At 38.0% G+C, this 10,199-nt stretch overlaps 1 pseudogene across 3 annotated transcripts in view; it reads right to left on the bottom strand.

Annotated features, from left to right (window-relative positions):
* Positions 1–7,920: 7,920 nt before the first annotated feature.
* The window catches only part of LOC143860645 (pentatricopeptide repeat-containing protein At2g22410, mitochondrial pseudogene), a 29,780-nt pseudogene continuing 27,501 nt past the window's right edge, over positions 7,921–10,199 (bottom strand). For 2 of the 3 annotated variants that reach the window (XR_013239770.1, XR_013239768.1), the window contains one exon: positions 7,921–8,144. The product of XR_013239770.1 is annotated as a pentatricopeptide repeat-containing protein At2g22410, mitochondrial pseudogene, transcript variant X3 (transcript). Of the gene's footprint in view, positions 8,145–8,891; positions 9,072–10,199 lie in introns of all 3 variants that reach the window. The other variant, XR_013239769.1, reaches the window with a different exon arrangement.

Here is a 10,199-nt window from a genome sequence, read left to right as displayed (position 1 = left end):
GGAAAAAATGGGCGAATTTGTGGGCAAAAAGTGTATTACTTCACACACTAACAACTTGAATAAAGAAAATCCTTGCAAGAAACGTGCAATAACAGATCTTATGTCATACGAGATTTCATATGGTGTATGCCCTTATAGTCCCTTATTATTCAAATAGTATTGTACGGACCACATCATAGGATGATCAAAACCGTCCATAAGATGGAGCACAACGTAAATAGGTTGTTCCCCAAAAATCATTTCCATATGATAATCCTAGCCCTTCGATCTATAGAGCTTTCCATAATATTTAGTTCCTCTATAGATCGGAGGGCTAGGATTATCCTATGGAAATGATTTTTGGGGAACAACCTATTTTCGTTTTGCTCCATGTTATAGACGGTTTGGATCATCCCATACAGTACTTTTTGAAAAACAAGGGACTATAAGGGCTTACACCATATAAAATCTCGTGTTATACATATATCTATGCAATCTTCTACTGACATGACTCTCTCTCTCTCACACACACACATCAAAGCCTTTGTAAAACAATACCTCTCTCTCTAGAAAAAATTAAATGTCCCAAATCAAAGTTCGTTTATTTTTTAAGCCTTGTTGTTAAACTATTGTATTCACTCTATGGGAGAGAAATGCTATCCTGATATGCCAACCATGTCTAGCTCTGCATTAATTACATGCTTATGCATAGTCACAATCATGTTTAAATCAGTGTCATATGTGGGCCATGGATTTCACCAACATATCAGCACATTTAAACCATTCAACATAGTTAGGAAAACTATGCTACCCATCCCCATTCATATAGGCCCATGTCATTTTCTCGTCATGTGGCAGTCTGGCAGTCTGGCCCATGATTACATATCAGCACATTACATGACGAGAAATGACATGGGCCTATATGAATGGGGACGGGTAGCATGGTTTTCCTAACTATGTTGAATGGCTTAAATGTGCTGATATGTTGGTGAAATCCATGGCCCACATATGACACTGATTTAAACATGATTGTGACTATGCATAAGCATGTAATTAATGCAGAGCTAGTCAACATGGTAGTCATATCAGGATAGCATTTCTCTCCCATAGAGTGAATACAATAGTTTAACAACAAGGCTTAAAAAATAAACGAACTTTGATCTGGGACATTTAATTTTTTCTAGAAGAGAGGTATTGTTTTACAAAGGCTTTGATGTGTGTGTGTGTGTGAGAGAGAGTCATGTCAGTAGAAGATTGGATAGATATATGTATAACACGAGATTTTATATGGTGTAAGCCCTTATAGTCCCTTGTTTTTCAAAAAGTACTGTATGGACCATATCATAGGATGATCCAAACCGTCTATAAGATGGAGCAAAACGAAAATAGGTTGTTCCCCAAAAATCATTTCCATAGGATAATCCTAGCCCTCCGATCTATAGAGGAACTACATATTATGGAAAGTTCTATAGATCGAAGGGCTAGGATTATCATATGGAAATAACATATTGTCCGTACAGTACTATTTGAAAAATAAGGGACTATAAGGGCATACACCATATGAAATCTCGTATAACATAAGATCTGTTATTGCACGTTTCTTGCAAGGATTTTCTTTATTCAAGTTGTTAGTGTGTGAAGTAATGGGATTGTCCAGAATTTCTTTACAATATTGTTATTAATGCATGCTCTTCAAATGATTCCCTTATTTTACATCGTGTGGGAGTGGAAACCACCATGGATGAACAGCAGGTCAAAAGCAGATGCAGTTAATTAATTGATGTCTGCACTCTTATTTTATGAAAAACTCCATGAATGTATAATAAAAAGTGCCATTATTAAAACAACGGGGTGCGAATTTCATTTTCCACAGCATCAGAACAAACTAATCTACTCTAATAACCTATTGATTTGCTAGGGTCCATCGCAAAAGGCATTTCGTGGAACGTCTATATTGCATGAAATAGCAGCCACATAGGCTCACTTTCCAATAGATTTTGTCATTAGTCATGAGGTGGCTGCTCTCTCATGCAATAGACATTTCGCAAAATGCTTTTTGCAATGGACCCTGGCAAATCCCTAATTAAAAAAAAGAATCATAAAAATCTGCCTCATTTCTCACGTTAGTATGTTTTTATTTTATTTAATATGAAGGTCTGCAAAACATGTTACGGAAATGACTAATTAATTTTCCCCTTGAAGAGTTAATTGAAGAATTAAACTAAGGATGCTTATGAAGTTGGTTTCCAAGAGGATTAATTATGGAAAGTAATAGCAGTAGGAAGATCTTCAGCCGTAGTAGACAATTCACCAACAACAAATAATATTGTTAATTTATCACTGTAATTTTTTTGTTATAGAATAAAATATGAAGATATCTTGATAGTTTCTCAGAATCTCGGAAGTTTATCATTTTAATAAAAATTGTGACCACTTGAAAACATGGGTTGGTAAAAAACCAAAGTCCAGGTGACTGAATAAGAGTAAACTACTACAATACGTACCCCACATTGCCATCAAGGAGGGAGCACTCGTGAAGAATTTAAGACCGTTCTTAGATTAAGCGTCTCATATTACTATTTGTTTTGAAACCCTAAACCTTAAACCCTAAAAATATTATCTCTACCGATGAATAAATGTCAGCTTATGTAACATACGCAGCTGGTATCCACACTGCCACAATTTGATAATGGCACTACACACTGTGTTCTACTGATGATAGCATCTTGAGTAATGTAAATTTCCAGCAGGTGTAAATAGCTAATTAAAAAAGTGTTAAACAAGGTGAGTAGTGACATTAACAACATATGGCAAAATGTGGATATCAGCCCCCTTTAAGATACAGTTTGTGTTTTGACGTTGGCCCCACGTTTGACATATCCTAGGTTCTCACACTTTTGTCAGTGAAGTAAGAAAAGCAACTTGGTGAGGGAAGAATCCTAAGGAAGTTGCAATAATGTTTGGGTGAAGTAAAATAAAGGCAATCGGTTTTGCTTTGCTTACATGTTCAGTTTTTCTATGATGCATGGTTACCATGGTTACCTCCTCACTTACATGTGCAGCTGAGAACACTTCGGGGCCGTTTGGATATAAAATTTTTAGAAAATCCTTGATTTTACAAGCAAACAACAGGATTTTATAACCAAAACCTGGATTGTACATTTTCAGGATGGTAAAATCCAGGTTTTAGCTTGTAAATCGAGGATTTTACAAACCTGGATTGCAAAATCCTTGTATCCAAACGGCCCGCTTGATTGGATAGTTCAAGACCCTTGATTGGTAACACTCTTTATAGCATGCACCTTCTCAGCCCACTTGTAGCCCGTGGATTGGATCAGATTCGTTGAGAACACCTTGATTGGATGATTCTAGACCCTTGATTCATTTGTCTTTTCTAGCATCCCCCATTTGGCTGAGTATGAAATGCTGGAATCAGAAATCTAAATCGGCATCCAATTTCAATTCTGTTATAAATGGAATTAAAAAATAATAAAAAATTAATTTAATTTATATAAAAATTTATTCCGATCGGCGTACAATCAGAATACAACCTTTTGGGACGGGAAACAGATTCAGTATTTCTCCAATCTTTTAATTCCTCCACGGAGTCCCAGTGTTATTTTTTACCCCTAATTTCATTTTTTTCTTTTCTTTTGAACCAAACACTGGAATCGGAATAAGATTTTTGATTCAAGCACCCGATTCTAGCAATCCAAATGCACCCTTTGAGTTTGGTTGTGGCCTGTGGATGTGATAGGTATTGGCACAATCACAATGGGCGGATTGTAGCACAAGGATGTGATCCAATCGCTTGATCTAAATGGCAACCACAACTAAGGTCGGCCAAATGCTATTGAAAAGACTTGGATATTCTTGGACCTTTGATACATCAAGCCTCATTTAAGGGTCCACTAAGAAAATTTGAACCTTTGATTTTTGTAGTAATTTATTTTACGCATGGGATGTACATTTGGTGTCTACAATATTGACGGTATCGATTGCACATATACATGGTCGTGTAGGACCCAAAAGTTGATCCTTTAACATCGATCCACATAGTGGTTCTCCTTCAAAATTTCAGATGGACTTGGGAAAAAAATTTCTTTCCGCCATTGAGAGGGAAATGATATAATTATGGTTAATTTAGAGGGATAACACCCTAAATTGAAGGTCCCTTTAAATAAAAATTGATTATATGGTAGGTTCAACTTATCTTTTTAAGTGGGTAAAAGAGTAGGAACTTTTAGAAATATTTTTCCTTTCCAAACTTTTTCTGAAAATTTCTGCAATCTAAACAAGGCCCAAGGGAAATGCTAAAAAGCTGATAGCAAATTGGTGAACCGTTTATATTCTTATGCTCTCCATTTGGCCGTGTGACTTGGCCTCATGATGATCTGCGAGTTCAATGGACTCGATTTTACATGTGTCCCATGTCGGGCCCTATGACTCATCATCATCGTCAATCATGGTGGTATTTTTTACTTGAGGAAGTCTAGCCTCATAGTCACGCTTGCAAAAAAAAAAAAAGGGAGCAGAGGGGATGCGTTTAACGCTCTACCGCAAGTAAGTTTCCTGCGGTCAAGCGCATGAACTCTCTCTCTCTCTCTCTCTCTCTCTCTCTCTCTATATATATATATATATATATATGAGAAAAAGGATTGTGCGCTCGAGTGCCCCAAACTCATGTGGGCCCACTTTGTTAGGATGATCCAAAGCATTCATTTGAAAGGCCCTTACATAGATGAGGTATATACCAAAAAGGAGCTCCATAGGATCATCCTAACCCATCCATTTGTGTAGGTCAAAATGGACAGACTCTGTTTGTCTACAAATCTGCCCATTTTTGCCATCCACTTTTGGAGGGGTTAGGATGATTCAATGGACCTAATGTGATTTGGCACTCGAACGCACCTAAGCTTAGGTGTGCACAATCCTCTCTCTCTCTCTCTCTCTCTCTCTCTCTATATATATATATATATATATATATATATATATATATATATATATAAGCTGGGAGGAAAAGAAGTGAATTTTTTGATTTTTTTGAAAATTATATGAGAATTAAACATCACTTTTTTTGACCTTTTTTAACAAATGCACCCATTCAACTCACATATTTTCAATCCTACCCCCTCCTTTATGCTTTTAACAAAGGCACCCATTAAAGCCATATAATTTCAATCTTATCCCCCTCCTTTATGGTTTTTTAATAAAAAATCTATAGGGTGATCTTAACCATCCGATTTAAGAGGAATTATGGAAACATCTATAGATTGAAGGGCTGGGATCAGCCTATGGAAATGATTTTTGGGGCACAACCTATTTATGTTGTGTTCCATCACATGGACGGTTTGGATCAACCTATGACGTGGTCCGTACCGTTTTTTGTCGGCCCGTGCATCGCACGGGTTTTTTACTAGTTATACTATATAGCAGAAAAGAAAAGAAGAGATTTTTTTGAATTTTTTGAAAATTCTAAGAGAATTACACATCACTTTTTTTGATTTTTTTTAACAAATGCGCCCATTCAATTCACATATTTTCAATCCTACCCCCGCCTTTATGCTTTTCAACAAAGGCACCCATGAAAGGCACATAATTTCAATCTTACCCCCCTCCTTTATGGTTTTTTAATAAAAAATCTATAGGGTGATCTTAACCATCCGATTTAAGAGGAATTATGGAAACCTCTATAGATTGGAGGGCTAGGATCAGCCTTTGGAAATGATTTTTGAGGCACAACCTATTTATGTTGTGTTCCATCACATGGACGGTTTGGATCAACCTATGACGTGATCCGTACAGTTCTTTGTCGGCCCGTGCATCGCACGGGGTTTTTTTACTAGTATATATATATATATATATATATATATATATATATATATATATATATATATATATATATATTCTAACATGCCCCCTCAAATGTATGTAGATTGAAAATCGGCATGCGTTTGATTATAATAAAATATCCCTCAAAATTAAAATCCACTAATTGATGCATGCTGCCGCTAATGAAAGTCTTATGAGGATAGTGGCTAGCCTTTTGTCAAATGTCCACTAAATATGATCAATGATGCCGCTTGCCGAAGAAAATGTCACTTGCAAGATAGGTAGCAAAAAGCTTTAATGGGCTTGTTAGAACTCAAGCCTCCATGGGCAAGTCTTCATGGGTCGTTTTAGATACCGGTCCTCATGGAAAGAGGTCACTATGAACCTGGCCTTAGTAGCCATATGTCGGCCTTCGATGGGCCTTGATGGTCGGTTTTGAATACCAATCCATACAAAATTTTGAATGAATCTCTCACGCACGCATCTCGTGATAGAAGCACTTCAGAAGAGAAACTATTTTGGGCACGAACCAACAATTAGGTACCTCGACTGAAATAAGACAAACAAGAGAGAATTTAGAGAAATAGGGAGAGAGAGAGGAGAAAGAAGGAAAAATGTTGTAAAAGTAAGAATGGAATGCGACAAGCGATCACTAGACACTAGAAACGAGTAACGGAAAATATCGGCAAACCTTCAAGAGTGATTTTTTGATGGAAAACTGACTATGCAATTGCATGGACATTTTTGTGTCAGTTTGGAAGTATGTTGTTTCACAAAAGGTAAAGTGAGAGGGTGTAAAGATCAAAGATAGAGTAGCAAGGAAAATGCAAGGAAAAAGGACAAGAATTTGGAATGTGGGGGCCCATTATCAATGTGAGCGGTATGTTTAATAAGAAGGGAGTGTGAGTGGAGTAAAAATAGGGAGTGTAATTTTGCAACCCATCTTCTTCTTCCTATCACACGCAAAAGTTGAGGTTGGAGTTTTCCATCTCTTCTTCTCTTTGGTCAGGGTTTCACCCAAGCTGTACGCTGTACGGGTCCGGGTGGTATGGGTCGGGTCACAAATGCACCGGAATCTTATGGGTCACTATTTTGTGAACCCAGACCCCACCCCTATGAACAGGTTGGACCCGCAGGTCACCCAGTTTTTTAATTTATTTGCTGTTTTCATTCACATACTATAGGATGATCCAAACCGTCCATGTGATGGGCCATAACGTAAATGGGTTGTGGCTAAAAAATCATTTCGTTTCCATACGTTGATCCTATCCCTCTGATCTATGGAGGAATTGCATATTATTATTTATGGAAACCTCTATAGATCGGAGGGCTAGGATCATCCTATGGAAATGACTTTTTGGTCTATGGAGGAATTGCATATTATTATTTATGGAAACCTCTATAGATCGGAGGACTAGGATCATCCTATGGAAATGACTTTTGGGGCAAACCTATCTAGGTTGTGTTCCATCACATGGACGGTTTAGTTCATCTTATGATATGGTCCGTACAATACTTTCTCAAAAAATATAAGGGCTTATACCATATAAAATCCCGATCATTTGGGTTTTAACGGGCATGGCACCCGCGGGTTAACCCAGCCCGCCCAGTTTTGACGGGTTGGGTGGTCCGGGTAAAATTTCAATGAGTCACTAATTAGTGACCCAGACCCGTAATTACAGGCAGGCCGGGTGGACCCGCAGGTCCGGGTCACTTTTTGCCAGGTCTACATGTAAGACCAAAATAATCATACGGTAACCGAGAGTGGAACCGAACAGAGAGCCTTTTCCCATGTCAGCAAAAATTTCCTTGTTTTTTGGCTTTTTGTTAGGACTCAAAATCAATTCTCAAAATCCAAAACGAACAGGTCCTTTAGCTTTTCTTAAGGAATCGTAAACGTGCTGGGCAACACTGAAAGAATTCTTCTGAAAATAAAATTTGCTTATAAAAGTTTTTTTGTGAATTGTTTTCTGTAGGTCAGGTTCCCATTTCTTTAAATTTTATATTCTATTGTTTGATTGCATGTTTGGCCACCCTAATTTATTTTATTTATTTATTTCCTTGGCCTAATCAAACTCATGGTTCTATTTCAACTTGAAGGGTAGAACATATGTAAATGGTCATTTTTCTCAACTGTCTATTTGCATTGAGCTCGATTATAACATTCTTCTTGATTGTCATTTGCATTGATTGTAAACAACTTGGACTACTATATGTATTTCTACAATGGCCACCCTTCTGTAGCATGACAAAAATCCAAAGCTCTATTGTGGATGATCTCTCTCCAATGTTTGAAGGAATCAGTTCCCATTGATAAAGAGTACTTTGGCAATCTGACCAAAGCAAACATGAAAGCACTTAGATATGTATCGTTCAAATAAAAATAGCAATTTCAGTAGTAAAGCTCATGAATCAAATATTCTTTCAGCAAATCAACATCAATTACAAGCGTGTAACTAATCCTAATACCCTTCCATCAGATTCAAATACAGGCTAATGCAGATGCAGACATACATGTAACTAAAACATATACAAAAGGGCAATCAAGTCTACAGCATAAAAAATCAGAAAACCAGAACAAATTGCAATCCCAAATCATAACAAATCAAGCACAAAATGGACTCCTTGGTTTACAAGAACAACAGCTGATAATTTCCTAAAGTTTGTATATACAAATATGAGATGGAAATCTATCAATCAATCCTAGAAAAAGGTAGAAGAATGGATCAGTGGTTCCTATATAAATCACATCCTGAAACTATTCAAATGAAAAGAAAAAATAGAGGTGAGGGTGGAGAGATTGGTATTTTTAGATTTTATCTCCAAAACTATCCCTCCGTTCTTATATCTCGTACAGATGTATGTCTGAGAGTCTCAGGTTTTTCTTTTGGCATGTATAATATCCCACATATACATAATCACCATCATGCCACCACCTGATAGAAACAATTATACATGGCATTTTCCTTTGTATACATCATTAATTTATATGTTTCTCCATGTCATGGTAACTGGTAAGACAATCAACACATTTTCAAGGCAGCTTCAGGCTTATACATTGGCAAGACTTTTGAACTTACAATGAGTGAAACCCCAGCACCATGTAGACCGGCTATTGACAAAATGATTAGCCGGGTTTGGTAGCAGAGAGCATGACGAAAGGTCCATTCACCTCATGTAAAACCCACCACCAGCGCATATGATTTGCAGAGATCTTCCAATCCGCCTTCAGACAACTCAAGGTGACTATGATTTAACCTCTGAAAAAACCATAATCATGTTACGTGATAGACATCTTTAGCCCTCCCCACATGATTTTTTTTTTTTTTTTTTTTTTTTTTTTTTTGAGAAAGTAACAATTTATTCACATAATGAAGTAATTACAAGTAATAGGGACAAGTTGTCCCTGTTTAAAAACAAAATCAAGTGGTCACTGCCACCGGATCATTCACCATTGCAATAGTATTCGGAAGTGTCACCCCATCCTTTGCTAGCTGGTCCACTACAGTATTTGTCGTATGCCTCTGACATGTTAATGTTGGGTGCACGCAACTGAGCAAATCACGGATTTCATCAATCAGCTGAGTGAGCCGCCACGGACCAGCAGAGCGGTTGGTTGCCCAAGCAATCACATTTGCGGAATCCCCTTCCACCGTTAATGGTCCCAAATTATGATTAAAACACCATCGAAGACCATATAACAGTGCTCTGACCCAAGGAAGCAGGATTCTTCCTTGGGAGTGGAGAACCGCGATTCCGCGGTTCTCGAATCCGAAAAGGGAATCTTCTGTGAAACACGATTCCCCAGAGATTCCTTGGTGATTCCCAACTCCCAAACGATTCCTGGCGAATCTCTGGTGACTCTCCGGCAACTTTACGATTCCCGCTTCCGACCATTCTGGGAGCCTTCGATTCCCGCTCTGGCAACCTTACTCTGACCTCCGCCTCATTCGCGTCGCAAGATCCAGCCGGTCCAGAGTAAGTCATTATAGTATGTCCGTTGGAATCCCGAAGTAACACCCCAATCCCCGCCGCTCCCGGGTTTCTCAATGAACTACCGCCAAAGTTTAGATTAAGGACACCCACTGGAGGTGCCCTCCATTGCGGCTTAATACATTTTTCAGCCCTCTTCTCCGCCAGCACCGTAAAACCATTTCGTAGAATCTGGGATATTTGGTATGGTACTCCCCCATTACAAGATACCCACATAATAATATTAATGATGATTGATATGGTAAGAGATCGAACCGGCTTGGATATGTCGTTGAAAATCCGATTATTCCGCTCGCCCCATATAAACCATATGATAGCGAACGGGATAGCTGACCACATTTTCTGTCCAATACATCCAACAAACGCACCCGCCCAATGCATTAAAATTTCAGAGA

Source organism: Tasmannia lanceolata, unplaced genomic scaffold (genome assembly GCF_043159265.1).
Source record: "Tasmannia lanceolata isolate RefF3 unplaced genomic scaffold, GAP_Taslan_0.1 ptg000037l, whole genome shotgun sequence".
Taxonomy (NCBI): Eukaryota; Viridiplantae; Streptophyta; class Magnoliopsida; order Canellales; family Winteraceae; genus Tasmannia; species Tasmannia lanceolata.
The sequence above is the reverse complement of the archived record's forward strand: the minus strand, read 5'-3'. Positions and strand labels throughout refer to the sequence as shown.